At 41.9% G+C, this 24,047-nt stretch overlaps 7 non-coding genes across 7 annotated transcripts; 4 read left to right on the forward strand and 3 right to left on the reverse strand.

Annotated features, from left to right (window-relative positions):
- Positions 1-2,282: 2,282 nt before the first annotated feature.
- trnae-cuc (transfer RNA glutamic acid (anticodon CUC)) lies at positions 2,283-2,354 on the reverse strand. Its single transcript has one exon. It is a non-coding gene; the product is annotated as a tRNA-Glu (tRNA).
- Positions 2,355-3,324: 970 nt separating this feature from the next.
- Positions 3,325-3,397, reverse strand: trnak-cuu (transfer RNA lysine (anticodon CUU)). The gene has a single exon. It is a non-coding gene; the product is annotated as a tRNA-Lys (tRNA).
- Positions 3,398-11,042: 7,645 nt separating this feature from the next.
- Positions 11,043-11,113, forward strand: trnag-acc (transfer RNA glycine (anticodon ACC)). The gene has a single exon. It is a non-coding gene; the product is annotated as a tRNA-Gly (tRNA).
- A 431-nt stretch (positions 11,114-11,544) lies between these two features.
- Positions 11,545-11,618, forward strand: trnan-guu (transfer RNA asparagine (anticodon GUU)). Its single transcript has one exon. It is a non-coding gene; the product is annotated as a tRNA-Asn (tRNA).
- A 3,322-nt stretch (positions 11,619-14,940) lies between these two features.
- Positions 14,941-15,013, reverse strand: trnak-uuu (transfer RNA lysine (anticodon UUU)). Its single transcript has one exon. It is a non-coding gene; the product is annotated as a tRNA-Lys (tRNA).
- An 8,099-nt stretch (positions 15,014-23,112) lies between these two features.
- trnag-gcc (transfer RNA glycine (anticodon GCC)) lies at positions 23,113-23,183 on the forward strand. Its single transcript has one exon. It is a non-coding gene; the product is annotated as a tRNA-Gly (tRNA).
- A 430-nt stretch (positions 23,184-23,613) lies between these two features.
- trnan-guu (transfer RNA asparagine (anticodon GUU)) lies at positions 23,614-23,687 on the forward strand. The gene has a single exon. It is a non-coding gene; the product is annotated as a tRNA-Asn (tRNA).
- Positions 23,688-24,047: the final 360 nt, after the last annotated feature.

The following is a 24,047-nucleotide window of genomic DNA, read 5'->3' on the forward strand; positions in this document are numbered from 1 at the left end:
GAATTTTACTATTTTCTCACCATCAGCATTCACGGGTAAACAGTTGCCTGCTTCAACTCATTGAAAAGTCTGGAACTACGAGAGAGAGTTTGGTAGTGCACAAGCTGAGACATTGTATATGCCTCTGATTCTGTGTGTGTCCTTGTATCTTTCGAGTTACCAGGATCTCTATATGTCTGCGCCTGAATTTTGGTGTATCTCAATCTAGTGTGCCCCTACATCTATATGTGTCCCTGACTCTGTGCATGCCCCCCTGTTTCTCTGTAGGCGCCAATACCTGTGTGTGTGTGTGTGTGTGTGTGTGTGTGTGTGTGTGTGTGTGTGTGTGTGTGTGTGTCTGTAAATGTCTGATTCTTTGTGCCTTTTTTAAGACTAAACCGTGAAAATGTCTGACAAACGAATTGCAGAGGGCAGCAATGTTTACCCAGTAAGATTCTGAGTTTGATTAACGTCTGGTAACTGCATCGAATGTACAATTTGAAGTTTCAAATAATCCCAACTTCAATCTCCAGACATTATCTCCCAATGGGAAATAAAGAACACGATTTATCTGAGGTGCCTGGTTATAAAAAGGGCGAATTCGCCAGCCGAGATCCTTCTACAAACCCCAATCTCGGACAACATCGTTCAATATTCATATTTCAGTAACCGGTTCGCAGACTCAGAAGTCCGAGCTCCTGCAGTCGCTTTGGTCCGCCAGCAGAAGGTGGTGTTGTATCACTTTAATCGCAAGGTTAGTGCAGCAGGTTTGAGGAGATATTTGAAGAAAATTGATTTCACTGTTTCCATGGAAAGGGAACAATCAGTAAAGCAATGGCATTAATATCTCTGTCAGTAAGATTCACAGGGAAATTTGGCCGAAGGATAGTGAATTTAATACTTGCATTCATATTTACCTTCCGGCTAGTGAACATGTCGATTACCAGCTAATTATTGTATAACCTTACATTTTAGTGATTTAAAAATTTGTCTATTTTCTCATCCAGACATTATCAAATAATATTTCATTATAATTGGACACATATCTCTTTTTCGCTGGATTTTCCATTCCTCGGTGCTCATTTTTTCCCCTTAGTCCGTTTAGAAATCCAGCCGAACCCTGGCTCTATGTTATGTTCTGTGTCTATTTAAAATGTAGTTGCTTGTTATAATTTTTGACTTCAGCGCAATTCGAGCTCTAACTCACTCTGATCTATAATAAACACGGCAAATTGCATGAGCGCCTCAAAATGACTAACTGTGCACTGATTTGAGTTATTAGCTCATTGTACCAATCTCACTGTCGAATGCTGACGCGGGATTTTATTAAGTGCAATCGCAGACAATCCAATTTTCTGTTCCGAGCTGCAATCTGACTCTGAATGTAACTCAACGGGAGTTTGGGGCTAGTATTTCATGGACATTATCATCTCAGTATCCATCAGAATTTCCCATGCCCTCCGCACCCCACTCCCTCCACACCCCCAGCCCCTCCCTCCCCCCACCTCCATCCCCTCCCCCACAAACCACAACCCGTCGCCACCCCCCCCCCCAACCCCACACCCCCCACCCCCCTCGCCCCGGCCCCAGACCAACACCATTTATTAATCTCGATTCCACGTCTTCAATTCGCCATCATTAGTTTTAATATTTATCGATGAGTTGGAGCGATGGAGGCTGAGAGGGCGGGGCTAAATACGCGGGGGTTCAGTGAGGTTTCAGAACTGGTGGAGTCACCAACTCCCACCCACTTTGACACGGTGCTACTCCATTCTGGAACGGGATTGATGATAAACTGTCAGCTAAACAGAACATTATACTCACCATGTAATCAGTTTCTGGAGGTGAATGTATTTGAAAGCAAAGGAAGGGAATATCATTTGCTGCAGATGATAGAATGACTGTGTGACTATATCTGTAGTGACAGTGACCTGGGATGAAGCAATGGAGACAGTAATGATGATCAATGAGATACAAATCTCAGATATCACAGCAGAACTGTGAAAAGCTCATGTTGTTCAGCAGATTTCCCACAAGAAGCTATAGAAGAGGCAGAGGCTAGGAGTGATCTTTGAGTGTGGTGAACTGTAGTGAAATGTAGTGGAGTAGAATGTATTATTATTCATTTTGACAGGAGGAAGCAGCAAGGGGAATGTAAATATAAATTACCGGGATTGGGCCAATGGGTTTATTTTGTTTCTCCAGGTAGTTCAAATTGACACAATGATCGCTCCTGTTTTCCATCAGGAAGGAATTTCAGACGCTGCTAAATCTTGGGCTGATCGGCAGCAATAAAATCTACATTCCCTGACCGGGAATCGAACCCGGGCCGCGGCGGTGAGAGCGCCGAATCCTAACCACTAGACCACCAGCGAACATATAAGCAGCTGCCTTAATCCGACCGATACATTGCAACGTTTTTCAAATTCTCAAGAAAGGCTTGTCGAGGAAAAGGAAACTCATGTTCAGATAGAACAGGAATGACTCGTTCAGCCAACAGCAGATTACTGCAAATGCTGGAACTTAAAAAAAAACTTAAAATTCTGGAAAATCTCAACAGGCGGAACAGCATCTCTGGAGAAAGAATGTAAGACAATGTAATTGAGTCTAAACTGCCCTCTGAAATGGCCCAACAAAATAGTTAGTTCAGTGGGAAATAGGGATGGACAACAAATACTGACAATGAAATCTATACTGTGTTAGCAGCATTTTATGAAATAATTAATAATTTTCATTTTGTTTCATTTCATGTCAGACAGGGTGACATATTCGGGGCTCTTATTTAAAACCTCAGCCCTTTAACTATTGAGACAGTTATGGTTCAGTCAGAGAAAAGTGATCCACTGTGATCCAAAACAAGGAGTTGTAGTTGCTGCAAATTCCACCTCAAAACGGAAAATGTTGGAAAATTCATCAGTTTCAACAGTTTCTGTGGAGAGGGAAAGGGAGTGAATGATACAGGTTGCTGACCTTTGAAGCTAACCGGAAGAAATTAATGATTTAATGGTTTACAAACAATTACAGAGTCAAGGAAAATAGAGAGAGAGAGAGGAGGGAAGAACAAATAGTCTTCTTATCGGATGGAAGGCTGGAGTGATTGAATTACAATGGAGATGATTGTTGTTTCCACTGACACAATCTCGCAGATCTGGGTTTAAACCTCAAAATAAATGAGAACAAAATCTCTCGCTGAGTTCAGCGCTAAACTCACCGTTTTCTTTCATTCACAACTGTGAGATGAACAACGTAGAAAGGAGAGAGAGACTCAGTTTGAGCCGTGACACTTCTGGGGGAACGGAGAGCTGGAATTCACCCAGGAATGAGGCAAAGTCTAAAAAATATTAACACCCAACGTGGGGCTCGAAGCCACAACCCTGAGATTAAGAATCTCATGCTCTACCGACTGAGCTAGCCAGGCACACACCCTACAGTCCTTTTCTTAACCTGAAATGCTTGGAGAAAATATGACTTTTCCGTTTGGTGTCTCAGTTTGTTCAGATTTCAATGAATCATAAGAACATAAGAAATAGGAGCAGGAGTAGGCCATCTAGCCCCTTGAGCCTGCCCCGCAATTCAATAAGATCATGGCTGATCTGAAGTGGATCAGTTCCACTTTCCCGCTTTCTCCACATAACCCTTAATCCCCTTGCCTACCAAAAAACTATCTACCCGTGACTTAAATATATTTCGCGAGGTAGCCTCCACCACTTCAACGGGCAGAGAATTCCAGAGATTCACCACCCTTTGAGTGAAGAAGTTACTCCTCAACTCCGTTCTATACTGCACCCCCCCCCGCCACACTTATTTTGAGGCTGTGCCCTCTAGTCCTGCTGCCCTTTCTGAGACAGAATCCCCAAAGTTTCTATCCATCCCTCTCAATCATCAATTAAATCATTTGCATCTTTCAATTCTGAGCTTCACCTTTCCCAAACATTCCAACCTCCTCTGACATCATTCACCTTTTTTTTTGTTCGTAATAATTTAGCCAGGGGAGGGGCCGGGGGAAAAACCTTCTCAAGATTTTCATGTCACACTGTTTGCCAGTTTCAGATTTTTCAATAAGATCATCTCTGATTATTCTAACCTCCAGAGCGAACAGACTCATCCCACTGAATCTCTCCTCTCAGGAGAAACACAGAAATCAATCGCCTCACAGCGTCTGTGAAGGGAACAACATCTAAATCTTCTGGCTGGATGAACTGGCAGCGGAGCTGGAGAAGTCAGAGATGTAACACTAACGATAAACTCTGAAGAACATACATGTCAGATACACAACATACATGTCAGATACACACACAGCACACATGTCAAATCATGTCACTTTCAAGTTGCGTCTTTTAACTTCCTGCTCTCCACCTCAGACATTTCCCCATTCATCAAAAATCTCCGACCTCAAACCCCATCCTGCTCCTCAACCCACTGATAATGTTACTAGTACCGCAAACAGCTGGCAGCATTTGACTCCATAGCTCAATTGTGAGAGCACTGGTCTTGGAAACCAGGAGGCGTGATTTCAATTCTTCCTGGAACCTCCACGCAAAGTTTAGCTAATATAAGCTGCAGGAAAAAGCAGTGGACTTGTATGATAACTGAAATGAGGCAGTAATACTCCAGATTTTAAGAAAGTTCCCCGTTCGAAAAAGTGAGAGGAGGACAAACGGAAGATCTCTCTTAACGCCCCAACTGCGATGGACCTTCAGAAGGTTATAGGTTTCAAGGAGATCACCAAGGCACGAGGGCCAGCGCATCCTTTGAAACAATTCTCATGGAAATATAAACAACGTTGAGTTAGGTCCATTATGTGAAATTAAAAGTGATAATCTGTGACAGGTGAATGACAGAGTTCAGGAAATTTCAGCCACTCCCACTCAAAATTGGATTTGCGTTTCATAACGCCACCTAATGTACAAATACACGTGTTAAATATACATCTACAATCTCAAGTCACGACCTCCCATGGAAAAGAGAAATAGAGTTCCTGCACAGTGACTGCTGATAAAGTGGCAAACTGACCAGCCGAGCTCCTGTTGGAAACTTCAATCCCAGACAATTTTGTCCAATATCCACACTTGAGCAAATGGTTCCCAAGTGCAGGCATCCAGCGACTGAATGCGGACACATGAGACCAGCGCTGTGAGTCGCCAGCAGATGGTGAAACTGTATCACTATAATCATGTTTGCAGTGAAAAAGGTTTTCAGAGTTTTTTTTTAAGGGTAGGAAAAAGTGAATAAAAAGTCGTTTACATATTTTCCAGTAACTTACGGCGTGGAATGGTTATGAATAGAATACTTACTTTGTTATTCCTGCTAATAAAGATGTCTGTTTTCGGCTAATCAATCCATTACATTCTATTTTATTATTTTAAATACTTGTTCAAAATTCATTAAAAAAATCATAACTGAAGATAAATCTATTTTTGTCCGAATTTTTCAACAATTATCTACTTTTCAGACCCTTCACAAACAAAGACCAACCTTGCTTATATTCTGTTCTATGGGGAAGATTTGCAACCACCTTTGCCAAATAATCCATTCATCCATAAATCTCTACTCCAATCTGTTCAATTCACCATTGCTAAATCCGGTAATGAACACTGTGCAAAGGGGGTGGGACTGTTTGGGCTGAGGGTCGAGCTGAGCGGGAGGGTGGGGGTGTGGTGAGGTGGGGTGGAATTGAGAAGAGAGTTCACGGGGGTTGAGTTTTGAGATACATTTCATTGAGGGAGTTGTGTTGCAGCTGAAGTGAAATGCAAACATCCGCGCAAGCTAACAGAATGGTACAAAACTGGAGGTCAACATGATGTCCAGGCTGGTTCATTAGTATTAGCTGATTTGAATCTGGATTTTTTCTGGACTCAATTCATTTTTTTATTTGTTTTTACAATTTCAATACACGTTTTAATCAGAAATGGTGACACAAAATATGTCTACACTGTGTATGTTTCACTGAGATATTGTTTTGTGCAGAACACGAGATAATCACCCTGTTCTAACGAAAAATATGTTTATTCTGCAAGTAATTTCACAATTGCAGTAAATGGAGATCTGATCACATTCTTCAGATCCTCTCTGAATTGTGTCTGGGTCACTGCGTAAATGTATGTATTGGTGCAGCAACTCAGAAGTTGGAGCATAAATCCTAATTCCCGCACAAATGCAGGAATATAGAAATGAATTAAGTTTACATTATATAATCGTTTGCAAAAGGAGTGGATAAGTAACACTGACCATAGTAGGATAAAATTTCCTGATAGAGCAAACAGTAAGATAATGGATTTTCTTCTCTTCACTGTCTCTGGGTCCTTTGAACTATCCATACGCTTGTGGCTCTGAAGTCTCCTGCGGAATTTGGTCGACCCTAGAATGTGTTTAATGGTGAAAACATTCAGCAACAGAATCAACAAAAAAGGAATGCACGGTGTTAAAATATAATGCAGATTTTCAACGGCTCCCCATGCTGCAGAAGAGAGGGCATCAAAGTCTACATTACAAAAATGGGGAATATTCTGAAACACATACCTATCACCATACATGAAATACCAGAAAATGTTCTTTACACTGAATAGCACACTCACAGTTCCGAGAACTACTGTTGCAGTTTTCTCAGTGCAGTATTTTATTTTCAGCTTCTGACAAGTAATAGCCACAAATCGATCAAAGGTGAAAGAGACAGTGAACCAGACAGAGCAATCAGTGACTGCATAAAGCAGCACAGCATGGATATTACATATTTTAATGTGGTAAATGATTAAAAATTCAAACTTAATCGGAATTTGCCTCAGTATGAGATCGATGATAACGACCAGTAGATCCGCTGCTGACATGGAAATGAGGTAACGTATCACACTTTTGGAAAGACCACACTTCCCTCGCGACAGGATAAGAATCGTCAATACATTCACTGTAAGGAAGAGAAACACAATTTACTCGTATTTTAGACTGAGCACAAGAGAAGCAATCTCTCAGGATCCTCGGGAACAGCTGAAACATTTTTATTAAATCCACCTCAGAATAGACTGAGTTCACCTATTCTGCTCGAGACAAAGTTCACAGCAGAAAAGCCCCGCAATGATGTAGCAAGAAGCCACATTCATCAGTTAATAAAGTCTCCAATTTGCTGCCTTCTTCAGATTTGTATATGGGGGTCACAATGGTGCCAGTAGGTTTGGAGCAAATATTTCTGGTCTGGATGACTCTGCTTTGATTGTGCTGAAGGCTGTGTAGTTGAAGATGTTGAATCAGCTGATTTGGAATTGGCTGTGGATCATAATACTGGAAATCATGTTACATAACGACAACCGTAAAGTGGAAAGATTGAAAGTGAATGTCAGGCAGTGTGAGGATATCTGTGTGGCAACGAGAAATGTTTCCAGTGCATTCACAGCTACAAACCATGAAGGTTACACAGAATGATATCAATAACTGGGTAACATGGACAAGGACAATGAACACAGAGAAATATGACTTACCAGTGACACCAACTACGGCAAGGACCGGGTAGTAAATCCTTTGGATATCGTAAAATACCCAAAGAATACGATGCTCAAGTGGTATAATCCAGAACATGACTCTGAAATTCAATGATCGCTGACTGTACTAGAGACCACTCCCAGTTAAACAATATTGCACACACAGTGAAAATTCCTATTTATAAATGTTGTAATGTCCCCATTGAAACAATTAAACCGTGTGCTGAGGGACATGAATCACAGTCTCTGAACAAACAAGATGACTTCATCTTTTCTTGCAAATTACATGGTTATTGTCCTTTTTTACGCATGTTAAAAAATCCGAATGAAGGCAAACATTTTGGTTCATGCACCTTGGCAAAAAAAAAGGAACATTGATTAACAATGTGTTGCTGAACTGAAGAGAGTTGAAACCGTTGTGAATATTGTTGTCACACATTGTCAGCCTATCCGTTTTCCAACAGATCTCTAAAGACAGATAAGTCAACGCCAGGAACAAAATAGTGAGGCTGAAATCATTTTGTATGCAAGAACACACAACAGAATGGTTGTCAATAAATACTTACATATTAAATGTTCTTCAGTTGAAACACATGAACTGTTTGGTGTTTCCATGCATTCGTGGAAGGCAGAGATGGGCTGAAGGTTATCACTGGGAAAACTGAAGGGGAATTGCTAAAAGAGATCATTTCTCCAAAGAGGGTTATTAGAAAATGGATTATTTAAAATAAGTAAGCATGCAAATGTCTATGATATTTCTTAGGCATAGAACAATAGAATTTCTACAGTTCAGAAGAAAGGTTATCTTGGCCCACCGAGTCTGCATCCCACCCAGGTCCTCCGCTCTGCCCTATCCCCATTAGCCCCACACATTTACCATGGCTAATCCACATATTCAACGGGAAAATAACGGGCAATTTTGCATGGCGAATTCAACTAATATGATGTGTTGTAGTATAATGAGTGACGAGTTTTCGTGCAGTAATACAGAGACAGAGCCGAATGCACCAGATATCGATACAGCACCTGTACTAATATGAATGCAGACTGGGTCCAGTTCAGTCATTACTGAGAGAGTGTATACAGTATATTACTAACCAACGTGGTGTTTTCTCATCTAAATAGAGACATGACATACTCAGTTTTGACAAAGACAAGGTCTTTGTGAAGGATAAAATGTGAAGGATAAACTTGCATTTGGTGAATATAAAGTCTGAAATACAATAAAAAGCAGGTGATTCATGAATAAATGAACATTTTAAAGAGCTTCCCTGGTGGTCTAGTGGTTAGGATTCGGCGTTTTTACTGCCGCGGCCCGGGTTCGATTCCTGGTCAGAGAATGTAGATTTATTGCTGTATAACAATCCGGCGTTACTTCAGGTCAACAACTGTCAGAATCAGTATGAGGGAGATTTCCTTGTTTGCGTCTGAATTGGAAAAGTCACATGTGAAGAACCAAAAAGAAAATAAGAGAGCGATAGGCTAGAAAGTGCTGATGGTACAAAATGCTGATACGGGTTAAAATCTGGCTGTTAATGGGGGAAAATTTATTGTTTCTACTGACACAAATATCTCGCAGATCTGGGTCCAAATCTCTCCTTCAATGACAAAAAAAAATAATTGAATGAAATAGTAAACTTTCCCACCCCCAGTGAAGTGGAGGCAGTTTTCACTCAGAAACCAGTAACTGTGAGTTTAACAATGTGGGAAGGAGAAAGACTCAGTTTGAGCGGTGACATTGCGGGAGGAATGGAGAGCTGGAGTTCACCCAGAAAAGCAGCAAAGTTTCAAATCAATGGCGTCCAATGTTGGATGGTCCATTATCTGTGATAATTTAATGTTATTCAGCAGAATCACCACAGGATGGTGTATCACAGATTGATGCTAAAACTTTGAATGGAGTGAACTGCAGTAACATTGAATGCAGTAGAAAGGGCAGCACGGTAGCACAGTGATTAGCACTGATGCCTCACAGCGCCAGGGACTCAGGTCCTCAGGTCACCGTCTGTGCGGAGTTTGCATGTTCTCCCCGTGCCTCCGTGGGTTTCCTCCAGGTGTTCCCGTTTCCGATTCAAAGATGTGTGGGTTAGTTTGATTGGCCATGCTAAATTGATTCTAGTGTCAGAGGGATCAGAAGGGTGAATATGTGGGTTTACGGGGAATAGGCCGTGGGTGGGATTGTTGTGGGTGCGGACTCGATGGGCCGAATGGCCTCCTTCTGGAGGAATCGAAAGAGGTAATGCAAATATACATTGTTTTGGATGAAACAGCAGGTCAACTAAATGTATTTTCACTGCCATGTAAAAGCGGACCTGACATCTGCACTGAAATGTGATGAGGTTGGAAAAACTCAGGACGTTACATGGCACGTGTGCATAAGGAAACAAAGATAAACCTTCACCTCCACCACCTTTCATTAAAATTGGGAATGTTTAGAAATAGAGGAAGTTTTTTAAAAAGCGAAATCCAACAAGGTGGAAATATAACAACATCTGGCAGGGTGGAAACTGCGAGGGGTATTTGGTCTGTTGCAGTTTGTGTGAATTGATGTTTGAAGACAGTGCGAGACAAAATGCAGTGCAATTAGCAGAGAAAAACAGCAATGGGATCCTGCCGAAACCCGGGACCTTTAGATCTTCAGTCTAACGCTCTCCCAACTGAGCTATTTCGGCTGACTGGTAAAGTGGTAGCTTCCGTCTCCCAAATATCTAAGAGAGCAATGATTTCTGCCTATTCGTTTATGCATCATTTTCAGGTGTTGATCTGATTTGCTTTAAACGTCATGAATATTATTTTCTCGAACATGTTATTCCAAAACTTTAATGCAGTGGGAAACATCATTATTCATTTTGACAGGAGGAACCAGCAAAGACAATGTAATATCAATTGCTGTGGGCAAAAGATGGGCTTCTGGAGCCAGTCTAGTTGTTTCTCCAGTAAACCGGGTCTGCTTGCCCTGAGTCATCACCGTGTTTCTGTAGTGTGGTGGTTATCACAAGGTCCAGGTTAATTCTGTAAATACCTGGTTAGAACGAGGAATGATGGGAAGTGTACAGCTTTAGTTAGAAAATGCAAGCCCATCATCTTAATTCTCGATCGGTTAATACAGTCTCACAGTTTGCAATCCTGTTATTATATCATGATTTGGAGATGCCAGTGTTGGATTGAAGTGGGTACAGTCAGCATTCTCACAACACCAGGTTAAAGTAAAACAGAACAATTTGAATTACGAGCTTTTGGAGCGCTGCTCCTTCATCAGGGTGTTTAACTCGGCAGTCAGAAATTCACTGTGTGTGTGCTCTCGAAAGGGGCCACTTGCACACACTGCTTTACACCAGCAAATTGTTCAGTTGGTAATGTTTCTGTTCGTTGTTCTTCACGAAAACGACACAGGACACAAACCTGCATTCAATCTGAGCTGTGAGACCAAAACACAAATCCACTTTGACTGGAAGAGGCTTGCGCGATGTTGCGTGTGAGATTTGAGTGAAAGCATTTGTGAGCATTTGAGGAACGAAAGGACAAAGTGAGGAAATTACAATGCTGCTGAGTGTGAAGGAAGAGAGAGCATGTGGGGTCACTCTCCCAAGAGTAGCATTGGTGGTTCAGTGGTAGAATTCTCGCCTACCACGCAGGAGGCTGGGGTTCGATTCCCAGCCAATGCAAAGCTTCTTCTATCTCCGTTCACTCTGTGTATTGTAAGCGAATCTCCCGTCAAAATTGGGGGAAAACAAGGGAAATATTAAGTCTTGGAACTAAATCCTGAGGGAAATAGATCGCAATAGTCAGAAAGAGGTGCAGTTGTGAACGGTGTTATTGATGATAGAGTGGAAAGTATTGGATCTTTGGGCTACTGGTGGTCAGTTCCCTTCCCTCCCGTTGAATTCCTGCCTTTGATAAAAGATACGGATTCACTTTACCTGCCCGTTCATAGGAGAAACACACTGCAGCAGCGCTGCGGGATCAACGGAACTAAAGAGACTTGTATAGAATTGTAAACAGTGCCGTCATGCTGCAGTTCTGGAACAGGTTTTCAGAAATAGAATTGTGGTCATTGACGCGCTAGTTTAGAATATATTTAACAGCTGTTGTCTCAGTCTCTGTGGCGCAATTGGTCAGCGCGTTCGGCTGTTAACCGAAAGGTTGGTGGTTTGAGACCACCCAGGGACGGAATTTTACTATTTTCTCACCATCAGCATTCACGGGTAAACAGTTGCGTGCTTCAACTCATTGAAAATTCTGGAACTACGAGAGAGAGTTTGGCAGTGTACAAGCCGAGACATTGTATGTACCTCTGATTCTGTGCGTGCCCTTGTTTCTTTCGAGTTACCAGGATCTCTATATGTCTGCGCCTGAATCTAGTGTGCCCCTGCTTCTATATGTGTCTCTGAATCTGTGTATGCCCCCCTGTATCTCTGTAGGCTCCAATACCTGTGTGTGTGTGTGTGTGTGTGTGTGTGTGTGTGTGTGTGTGTGTGTGTGTGTGTGTGTGTGTGTGTGTGCATCCCTGTAAATGTCTGATTCTTTGTGCTTTTTTTATGACTAAACCGTGAAAATGTCTGACAAACGAATTGCAGAGGGCAGAAATGTTTACCCACTAAGATTCTGAATTTGATTAACGTCTGATAACTGCATCGAATGTACAATTTGAAGTTTCAAATAATCCCAATTTCAGTCTCCAGACATTATCTCCCAATGGGAAATGAAGAACACGATTTATCTGCGGTGCCTGGTTATAAAAAGGGCGAATACGCCAGCCGAGATCCTTCTACAAACTCCAATCTCGGACAGTATCGTTCAATATTCATATTTCAGTAACCGGTTCGCAGACTCACAAGCACCAGCGCCTGCAGTCTCTGTGGTCCGCCAGCAGATGGCGGTGATGTATCATTTTAATCACAAGACCGTGCAGGAGGTTTGAGGAAAAATTTGAGGAAATTTTATTTCCCTGTTTCCATGGAAAGGGAACAATTAGTAAAGCAATGGCATTAATATCTCTGTCAGTAAGATTCACAGGGAAATCTGGCCAAGGAGAGCGAATTTAATACTTGTGTTCATATTTACCTTCCGGCTTGAACATGTCGATTAACAGCTAATTATTGTATAACCTTACATTTTAGTGATTTAAAGATGTGTCTATTTTCTCATCCAGACATTATCAAATAATATTTCATTATAATTGGACACATATCTCTTTTCCGCGGGATTTTCCATTCCTCGGCGCTCATTTTTTTCCCTTAGTCCGTTTAGAAATCCAGCCGAACCCTGCCTCTATGTTATGTTCTGTGTATATTTAAAATGTAGTTGCTTGTTATAATTTTTGACTTCAGCACAATTCGAGCCCTAACTCACTCTGATCTATAATACACACTGTAAATTGCATGAGGGCCTCAAAATGACTAACTGTGCACTGATTTGAGTTATTAGCTCATTATACCAATCTCACTGTCGAATGCTGACACAGGATTTTATTAAGTGTAATCGCAGACAATCCAATTTTCTGTTCCGAGCTGCAATCTGACTCTGAATGTAACTCAATGGGAGTTTGGGGCTAGGATTTCCTGGACATTATCATCTCAGTATCCATCACAATTTCCCATGCCCTCCGCACCGCACCACCCCCTCACTCCACGCCCCCAACGCCTCCCTCCCCCCCTCCACCTCCACCCTCCACCTCCACCCTGCACAAACTCCACACCCCCACCCCCGGCCGCTTCCCAACACCATTTATTAATCTCGATTCCACGTCTTCAGTTCACCATCATTAGTTTTAATAGTGACATTTATCAATCAGTTGGAGCGATGGAGGCTGAGAGGGCGGGGCTAAATACGCGGGGGTTCAGTGAGATTTCAGAACTGGTGGAGTCACCAACTCCCACCCACTTTGACACGGTGCTACTCCATTCTGGAACGGGATTGATGATAAACTGTCAGCTAAACAGAACATTATACTCAGCATGTAATCAGTTTCTGGAGGTGAAGGTACCTGAAAGCAAAGGAAGGGAATATCATTTACTGCAGATGATAGAATGACTGTGTGACTATATCTGTAGTGACAGTGACCTGGGATGAAGCAATGGAGACAGTAATGATGATCAATGAGATACAAATCTCAGATATCACAGCAGAACTGTGAAAAGCTCATGTTGTTCAGCAGATTTCCCACAAGAAGCTATAGAAGAGTCAGAGGCTACGAATGATCTTTGAATGTGGTGAGCTACAGTGAAATGTAGTGGAGTAGAATGTATTATTATTCATTTTGACAGGAGGAAGCAGCAAGGGGAATGTAAATATAAATTACCGGGATTGGGCCAATGGGTTTATTTTGTTTCTCCAGGCAGTTCAAACTGACACAATGATCGCTCCTGTTTTCCATCAGGAAGGAATTTCAGCCCCTCCTAAATCTTGTGCTGGTCGGCAGCAATAAAACCCACAATCCCTGACCGGGAATCGAACCTGGGCCGGGGCGGTGAGAGCGCTGAATCCTAACCACTAGACCACCAGGGAAGGTACGAGCTGCAGCCTTAATCTGACCGTTACATTGCAGCGTTTTTCAAATTCTCCAGAACGGCTTGTCGAGGGAAAAAAAAATTGTTTGATAGAACAGGAATGACTCCTTCAGCCAACAGCAAATTACTGCAGATGCTGGAACTTAAAAAAAAAACTGAAAATGCTGGAAAATCTCACCAGGCATGACGGCATCTCTGGAGAGAGAATGTAAGACAATGTAATTGAGTCTAAACTGCCCTCTGAAATGGCCCAACAACATAGTTAGTTCACTGGGAAATAGGGATTGACAACAAATGCTGACAATGAAATCTATATTGTGTTAGCAGCATTTTATGCAATAATTAATACTTTTCATTTTGTTTCATTTCATGTCAGACAGGGTGACATATTCGGGGCACTTATTATTTAAAACCTGAGCCCTTTAACTATTGAGACAGTTATGGTTCAGTCACAGAAAAGTGATCCACTGTGATCCAAAACAAGGAATTGTAGTTGCTGGAAATCCCACCTCAAAACGGAAAATGTTGGAAGATTCATCAGTTTCAACAGCTTCTGTGGAGGGAAAGAGAGGGAATGATACAGGCTGCTGATCTTTGACCCTAACTGGAAGAAATTGATGCTTTAATGGTTTACAAACAAGTACAGCGTCAAGGAAAATAGAGAGAGAGAGGAGGAAAGAACAAATAGTCTTTAGATAGGATGGAAGGCTGGAGTGATTGAATTACAATGGAGATGATTGTTGTTTCCACTGACACAATCTCGCAGATCTGGGTTTAAAACTCATAATAAATGAGAACAAAATCTCTCGCTGAGTTCAGCGCTAAACTCACCGCCTTCCAGTGATCTGGAGGCAGTTTTTATTCACAGCTGTGAGATGAACAAGGTAGAAAGGAGAGAGGGACTCAGTTTGAGCCGTGACACTTCTGGGGGAACAGAGATCTGGAATTCACCAAGGAATGAGGCAGACTCTAAAATACGTTAACGCCCAACGTGGGGCTCGAACCCACGACCCTGAGATTAAAAGTCTCATGCTCTACCGACTGAGCTAGCCGGGCACATATCCTACAGTCCTTTCCTTAACCTGAAATGCATGGAGAAAATATGGCTTTTCCATTTGGTGTCTCAGTTTGTTCAGATTTCAGTTTACAATGAATCATAAGAACATAAGAAATAGGAGCAGGAGTAGGCCATCTAGCCCCTTGAGCCTGCCCCGCCATTCAATAAGATCATGGCTGATCTGAAGTGGATCAGTTCCACTTTTCCGCTTTCTCCCCATAACCCTTAATCCCCTTGCCTACCAAAAACCTATCGATCCGTGTTTAAATATATTCAGCGAGGCAGCCTCCACCACTTCAACGGGTAGAGAATTCCAGAGATTCACCACCCTTTGAGTGAAGAAGTTGCTCCTCAACTCCGTTCTAAACTGCCCCCCCCCCCTTATTTTGAGGCTATGCCCTCCAGTCCTGCTGTCCTTTCTGAGACAGAATCCCCAAAGTTTCTATCCATCCCTCTCAATCATCAAGTACATCATTCACATCTTTCAATTCTGAGCTTCACCTTTCCCAAACATTCCAAAATCCTCTCACATCATTCACCTTCTTTTCTTGTTCATAATAATTTAGCCAGGGGAGGGGCCGGCGGAAAAACCTTCTCAAGATTTTCATGTCACACTGTTTCCCAGTTTCAGATGTTTCAATAAGATCATCTCTGATTATTCTAAACTCCAGAGCGAACACACTCATCCCACTGAATCTCTCCTCTCAGGAGAAACACAGAAATCAATCGCCCCACAGCGTCTGTGAAGGGAACAACATCTAAATCTTCCGGCTGGATGAACTGGCATCGGAGCTGGAGAAGTCAGAGATGTAACACTAATGATAAACTCTGAGGAACATGCATGTCAGATACACAACATACATGTCAGATACACACACAGCACACATGTTAAATCATATCACTTTCAAGTTGCGTCTTTTAACTTCCTGCTCTCCACCTCAGACATTTCCCCATTCATCAAAAATCTCCTACGTCAAACCCCATCCTGCTCCTCAACCCACTGATAATGTTACTAGTACCGCAATCAGCTAGCAACATTTGGCTCCATAGCTCAATTGTGAGAGCACTGGTCTTGGAAACCAGGAGGCGCGATTTCAATTCTTCCTGGAACCTCCACGCAAAGTTTAGCTAATATAAGTTGCAGGAAAAAGCAGTGGAGTTGTATGATAACTGAAATGAGGCAGTAATACTCCAGATTTTAAGAAAGTTCACCGTTCGAAAAAGTGAGAGGAGGACAAACGGAAGATCTCTCTTAACGCCCCAACTGCGATGGACCTTCAGAAGGTTATAGGTTTCAAGGAGATCACCAAGTTACGAGGGCCAGCGCATCCTTTGAAACAATTCTCATGGAAATATAAACAACGTTGAGTTAGGTCCATTATGTGAGATTAAAAGTGATAATCTGTGACAGGTGAATGACAGAGTTCAGGAAATTTCAGCCACTCCCACTCAAAATTGGATTTGCGTTTCATAACGCCACCTAATGTACAAATACACGTGTTAAATATACATCTCCAATCTCGAGTCACTATCTCCCACGGGAAAGAGAAATAGAGTTCCTGCACAGTGACTGCTGATAAAGTGGCAAACTGACCTGCCGAGCTCCTGTTGGAAACTTCAATCCCAGACAATTTTGCCCAATATTCACACTTGAGCAAATGGTTCCCAAGTGCAGGCATCCAGCGACTGAATGCTGACACATGAGACCAGCGCTGTGAGTCGCCAGCAGATGGTGAAACTGTATCACTATAATCATGTTTACAGTGAAAAAGGTTTTCAGAGTTTTTTTTAAGGGTAGGAAAAAGTGAATAAAAAGGCGTTTACATCTTTTCCAGAAACTTACGGTGTGGAATGGTTGTGAATAAAATACTTACTTTGTTATTCCTGCTAATAAAGATGTCTGTTTTCGGCTAATCAATCCATTACATTCTATTTTATTATTTTAAATACTTGTTCAGAACTCATTAAAAAAAATTCAGAACTGAAGATAAATCTATCTTTGTCCGAATTTTTCAACAATTATTTACTTTTCAGACCCTTCACAAACAAAGACCAACCTTGCTTATATTCTGTTCTATGCATCTTTAATATATGTATTTGCTTATTTCACTTTAACACTCCAGTGCATTTGGGGCACAAACTAACTTTGATGTCTCACACATGCTGCAAAATCCACCAGGGTCGTGGAATTTAATACGCATTCGGCTGAGGTTTTTTAAATGAATTGTACCAAGTGCACTGTCAAATGCTGCCACTGAGTTTTACTAAATGCAATCACTGCCACTCCAACATTCTGTCTCAAGCTGCTGTCTAGCACCGACCGTAAATCCTTGGAAGTTTATTGCTAACATTTTGACCAAAGAACAAAGAACAACACAGCATGGGAAACAGGCCCTTTGACCCAACGAGCTCACGCTGTATTTCAACATTATGAGTGCCCTCCTCTACCCATGACCTTTGTCTACAACTACTGGGGAAGATTTTCAACCACCTTTGCCAAATAATCCATTCATCCATGAATCTCGACTCCAATCTGTTCAATTCACCATTGCTAAATCCAATAATGAATACTGTGCAAAGGGCGTGGGACTGTTTGGGCTGAGGGTCGCGCTGAGCAGGAGGGTGGAGGTGTGGTGAGCTGGGGTGGAATTGTGAAGAGAGTTCACGGGTGTTGAGTTTTGATATTCATTTCATTGAGGGAGTTGTGTTGCAGCTGAAGTGAAATGCAAACATCCGCGCAAGTTAACAGAACGGTAGAAAACTGGAGGTCAACATGATGTCCAGACTGGTTCATTAGTATTAGCTGATTTGAATCCGGATTTTTTCTGGACTCAGTTCATTTTTTTTTAATTTGTTTTTACAATTACAATACACTTTTTAATCAGAAATGGTGACACAAAATATGTCTACACTGTGTATGTTTCACTGAGATATTGTTTTGTGCAGAACATGAGATAATCACCCTGTTCTAACGAAAAATATGCTTATTCTCTCAGTAATTTCACAATTGCAGTAAATGGAGATCTGATCACATTCTTCAGATCCTCTCTGAATTGTGTTTGGGTCACTGCGTAAATGTATGTATTGGTGCAGCAACTCAGAAGTTGGAGCATAAATCCTAATTCCTGCACAAATGCAGGAGTATAGAAATGAATTAAGTTTAAATTATATATTCGTTGACAAAAGGAGTGGATAAGTAACACTGACCATAGTAGGATAAAATTTACTGATAAAGCGAACAGTAAGATAATGGATTTTCTTCTCTTCACTGTCTCTGGGTCTTTTGAACTATCCATACGCTTGTGACTCTGAAGTCTCCTGCGTAATTTGGTCGACCCTAGAATGTGTGTAATGGTGAAAACATTCAGCAACAGAATCAACAAAAAAGGAATGAACGGTGTTAAAATATAATGCAGATTTTCAACTGCTCCCCATGCTGCAGAAGAGAGGGCATCAAAGTCTACATCACAAAAATGGGGAGTATTCCACATCGCATATCTATCACCATACATGAAATACCAGAAAATGTTCTTTACACTGAATAGCACACTCACAGTTCCGAGAACTACTGTTGCAGTTTTCTCAGTGCAGTATTTTATTTTCAGCTTCTGACAAGTAATGGCCACAAATCGATCAAAGGTGAAAAAGACAGTGAACCAGACAGAGCAATCAGTGACTGCATAAAGCAGCACAGCATGGATATTACATATTTTAAATTGGTAAATGATTAAAAATTCAAACTTAATCGGAATTTGCCTCAATATGAGATCGATGATAATGACCGATAGATCCGCTGCTGACATGGAAATGAGGTAACGTATCACACTTTTGGAAAGACCACACTTCCCTCGCGATAGGATAAGAATCGTCAATACATTCACTGTAAGGAAGAGAAACACAATTTACTCGTATTTTAGACTGAGCACAAGAGAAACAATCTCTCAGGATCCTCGGGAACAGGTGAAACATTTTTATTAAATCCACCTCAGAATAGAATGAGTTCACCTATTCTGCTCGAGACAAAGTTCACAGCAGAAAAGCCCCGCAATGATGTAGCAAGAAGCCACATTCACCAGTTAATAAAGTCTCCAATTTGCTGCCTTCTTCAGATTTGTATGTGGGGACACAATGGTGCCAATCGGTTTGGAGCAAATATTTCTGGTCTGGATGACTCTGCTTTGATTGTGCTGAAGACTGTGCAGTTGAAGATGTTGAATCAGCTGATTTGGAATTGGCTGTGAATCATAATACTGGAAATCATGTTACATAACGACAACCATAAAGTGGAAAGATTGAAAGTGAATGTCAGGTAGTGTGAGGATATCTGTGTGGCAACGAGAAATGTTTCCAGTGCATTCACAGCAACAAAGCATGAAAGTTACACAGAATGATATCAATAACTGGGTAACATCGACAAGGACAATGAACACAGAGAAATATGACGTACCAGTGACACCAACTACGGCAAGGACCGGGTAGTAAACCTTTTGGATATCGTAAAATACCCAAACGATACGAAGCTCAAGTGGTATAATCCAGAACATGACTCTGAAATTCAATGATCGCTGGCTGTACTAGAGACCACTCCCAGTTAAACAATATTGCACACACTGTGAAAACTCCTATTTATAAATCTTCTAATGTCCCCATTGAAACAATTAAACCGTGTGCTGAGGGACATGAATCCCAGTCTCTGAACAAACAAGATGACTTCATCTTTTCTTGTAAATTACATGGTTATTGTCCTTTTCACTCATGCTAAAAAATCCGAATGAAGGCAAACATTTTGGTTCATGCACTTTGGCAAAAAAAAAGAACATTGATTAACAATGTGTTGCTGAACTGAAGAGAGTTGAAACCGTTGTGAATATTGCTGTCACACATTGTCAGCCTATCCGTTTTCCAACAGATCTCTAAAGACAGATAAGTCAACACCGGGAACAAAATAGTGAGGCTGAAATCATTTTGTTTGCAAGAACATAAAACAGAATGGTTGTCAATAAATACTTACATATTAAACGTTCTTCAGTTGAAACACATGAACTGTTTGGTGTTTCCATGCATTCGTGGAAGGGATGGGCTGAAAGTTATCACTGGGAAAACTGAAGGGGAATTGCTAAAAGATTTCATTTCTCCAAAGGGGGTTTTTAGAAAATAGAATATTTAAAATAAATAAACACGCAAACGTCTATGATATTTCCTAGACATAGAACCATAGAATTCCTACAGTTCAGAAGAAAGGTTATCTTGGCCCACCGAGTCTGCATCCCACCCAGGTCCTCCCCTCTGCCCTATCCCCGTTAGTCCCACACATTTACCATGGATAATCCACATACTCTAAGGGAAAATAACGGGCAATTTTGCATGGTTAATCCAACTAATATGATCTGTTGTAATATAAATGAGGGACGGGTTTTGTGCAGTAATACAGAGACAGAGCCGAATGCACGAGATATCGATACAGCACCTGTACTAACATGAATGCAGACTGGGTCCAGTTCAGTCATTACTGAGAGAGTGTATACAGTATACTACTAGACAGCGTGATGTTTTCTCATCTAAATAGAGACATGACATACTCAGTTTTGACAAAGACAAGGTCTTTGTGAAGGATACAATGTGAAGGATAAACTTGCGTTGGGTGAATAAAAAATCCCAAATACAATAAAAAGCAGGTGATTCATGAATAAATGAGCATTTTAAACAGCTTGTATCAGCTTCGCTGGTGGTGTAGTGGTTAGGATTTGGCGCTGGCGCTGCCGTGACCCAGGTTCGATTCCCGGTCAGGGAATGTGGATTTATTGCTGTACAACAATCCTGCGTTCCTTCCAGGTCTGCAACTGTCAGAATCAATATTAGGGATATTTCCTTGTTTGTGTTTGAATTGGAAAAGTCGCATGTAAAGAATCAAGAAGAAAATAAGAGAACAATAGGCTAGAAAGTGCTGATGATACAAAATGTTGATAGGGGTTAAAATCTAGCTGTTAATGGAGGATAGTTTATTGTTTCCACAGACACAAATATCTCACGGATCTGTGTCCAAATCTCTGCTTCAATGACAAGACGACTTTTAATTGAATGAAATAGGAAACTCTCCCACCCCCAGTGAAATGGAAGCAGATTTCACTCAGAAACCAGTAACTGTGAGTTTAACAATGTGGGAAGGAGAAAGACTCAGTTTGAGCGGTGACATTGCGGGAGGAATGGAGAGCTGGAGTTCACCCAGAAAAGCCGCAAAGTTTCAAATCAATGGCGCCCAATGTTGGATGGTCCATTAACGGTGATAATTTAATGTTATTCAGCAGAATCACCACAGGATGGTGTATCACAGATTGATGCTAAAACTTTGAATGGAGTGAACTGCAATAACATTGAATGCAGCAGAAAGGGCAGCACGGTAGCACAGTGATTAGCACTGCTGCCTCACAGCGCCAGGGACTCAGGTCCTCGGGTCACCGCCTGTGCAGACTTTGCACGTTCTTCCCGTGCATCCGTGGGTTTCCTCCGGGTATTCCGGTTTCCGATTCAAAGATGCTTGTTTTAGTTTGATTGGCCATGCCAAATTGATTCTACTGTCAGAGGGATTAGAAGGGTAAATATGTGGGTTTACGGGGAATAGGGCGTGGGTGGGATTGATGTGGGTGCGGACTCGATGGGTCCAATGGCCTCCTTCTGGAGGAATCGAAAGAGGTAATGCAAATATACATTGTTTTTGTTGAAACAGCATGTCAACTAAATGTATTTTCACTGCCATGTAAAAGCGGACCTGACATCTGCACTGAAATGTGATGAGGTTGGAAAAACTCAGGACGTTACATGGCATGTGTGCATAAGGAAACAAAGATAAACCTTCACCTCCACCACCTTTCATTAACATTGGGAATGTTTAGAAATAGAGGAAGTTTTTTAAAAAGCGAAATCCAACAAGGAGGAAATGTAACAACACCTGGCAGGGTGAAAATGGCGATGGGTATTTGGTCTGTTGCAGCTTGTGTGAACTGATGTTTGAAGACAGTGCGAGACAAAATGCGGTGCAATTAGCAGATAGCACAGAAAACCAGCAAGAGGATCCTGCCGAAAACCCGGGATTGAACCAGAGATCTTCAGTCTAACGATCTCCCAACTGAGCTATTTCGACAGGCTGGTAGAGTAGAAGCTTCCGTCTCCCAAATATCTAAGAGAGCAATGATTTCTGCCTATTCGTTTATGCATCATTTTCAGGTGTTGATCTGATTTGCTTTAAACGTCATGAATATTTTTTTTCTCGAACATGTTATTCCAAAACTTTAATGCTTTGGGAAACATCATTATTCATTTTGACAGAAGGAACCAGCAAAGACAATGTAATATCAATTGCTGTGGGCAAAAGATGGGCTTCTGGAGCCAGTCTAGTTGTTTCTCCAGGAAAACCGGGTCTGCTTGCCCTGAGTCATCACCGTGTTTCTGGAGTGTGGTGGTTATCACAAGGTCCGGGTTAATTCTGTAAATATCTGGTTAGAACGAGGAATGATGGGAAGTGTACAGCTTTAGTTAGAAAATGCAATTCCATCATCTTAATTCTTGATCAGTTAATACAGACTCAGTTTGCAATCCTGTTATTATATCATGATGTGGAGATGCCAGTGTTGGATTGAAGTGGGTACAGAAAGCATTCTCACAACACCAGGTTAAAGTAAAACAGAACAATTTGAATTACGAGCTTTTGGAGCGCTGCTCCTTCATCAGAATGTTTAACTCGGCACTCAGAAATTCACTGTGTGTGTGTGCTCTCGGAAGGGGCCAATTGTACACACTGCTTTACTCCAGCAAATTGTTCAGTTGGTAATGTTTCTGTTCGTTGTTCTTGACGAAAACGACACAGGACACAAACCTGCATCCAATCTGAGCTGTGAGACCAAAACGCAAATCCACTTTGACAGCGGTGGGATTCGAACCCACGCCTACAAAGAGACTGGAAGAGGCTTGCGCGATGTTGCGTGTGAGATTTGAGTGAGAGCATTTGTGAGCATTTGAGGAACGAAAGGACAAAGTGAGGAAATGACAATGCTGCTGAGTGTGAAGGAAGAGAGAGCATGTGGGGGTCGGACTAATAAGAGCAGCATTGGTGGTTCAGTGGTAGAATTCTCGCCTGCCACGCGGGAGGCCCGGGTTCGATTCCCGGCCAATGCAACGCTTCTTCTTTCTCCATTCACTCTGTATATTGAAGCGAATCTCCGACCAAAATTGGGGGGAAACCAGGGAAATATTAAGTCTTGGAACTAAATCCTGAGGGAAATGGATCACAATATTCAGAAGGAGGTGCAGTTGTGAATGGTGTCATTGATGATTGAGTGGAAAGTATTGGATCGTTGGGCGACTGGTGGTCAGTTCCCTTCCCTCCCGTTGAATTCCTGCCTGTGAAAAGAGACGTAGATTCATTTTACCTGCCCGTTCATAGGAGAAACACTCTACAGCAGTGCTGCAGGATCAACGGAACTAAAGAGACTTGTATAGAATTGTAAACAGTGCGGTCATGCTGCAGTTCTGGAACAGGTTTTCAGAAATAGAATTGTGGTCATTGACACACTAGTTTAGAATATATGTAATCCCTACTGTCTCAGTCTCTGTGGCGCAATTGGTCAGTGCGTTCGGCTGTTAACCGAAAGGTTGGTGGTTCGAGACCACCCAGGGACGGAATTTTTGCTATTTTCTCACTATCAGCATTCACGGGTAACCAGTTGCCTGCTTGAAAAGTCTGGAACTACGAGGGAGAGTTTGGCAGTGTACAAGCTGAGACATTGTATCTGCCTCCGATTCTGTGTGTGCCCTTGTATCTTTCGAGTTACCAGGATCTCTATATGTCTGCGTCTGAATCTAGTGTGCCCCGACATCTATATGTGTCCCTGAATCTGTGTATGCCCCCCTGTATCTCTGTGGACTCCAATACGTGTGTGTGTGTGTGTGTGTGTGTGTGTCCCTGTAAATGTCTGATTCTTTGTGCCGTTTTTAAGACTAAACCGTGAAAATGTCTAACAAACGAATTGCAGAGGGAAG

The sequence above is a fragment of the Carcharhinus amblyrhynchos genome, unplaced genomic scaffold, assembly GCF_965287045.1.
Source record: "Carcharhinus amblyrhynchos unplaced genomic scaffold, sCarAmb.v2.hapA scaffold_38, whole genome shotgun sequence".
Classification (NCBI taxonomy): Eukaryota; Metazoa; Chordata; class Chondrichthyes; order Carcharhiniformes; family Carcharhinidae; genus Carcharhinus; species Carcharhinus amblyrhynchos.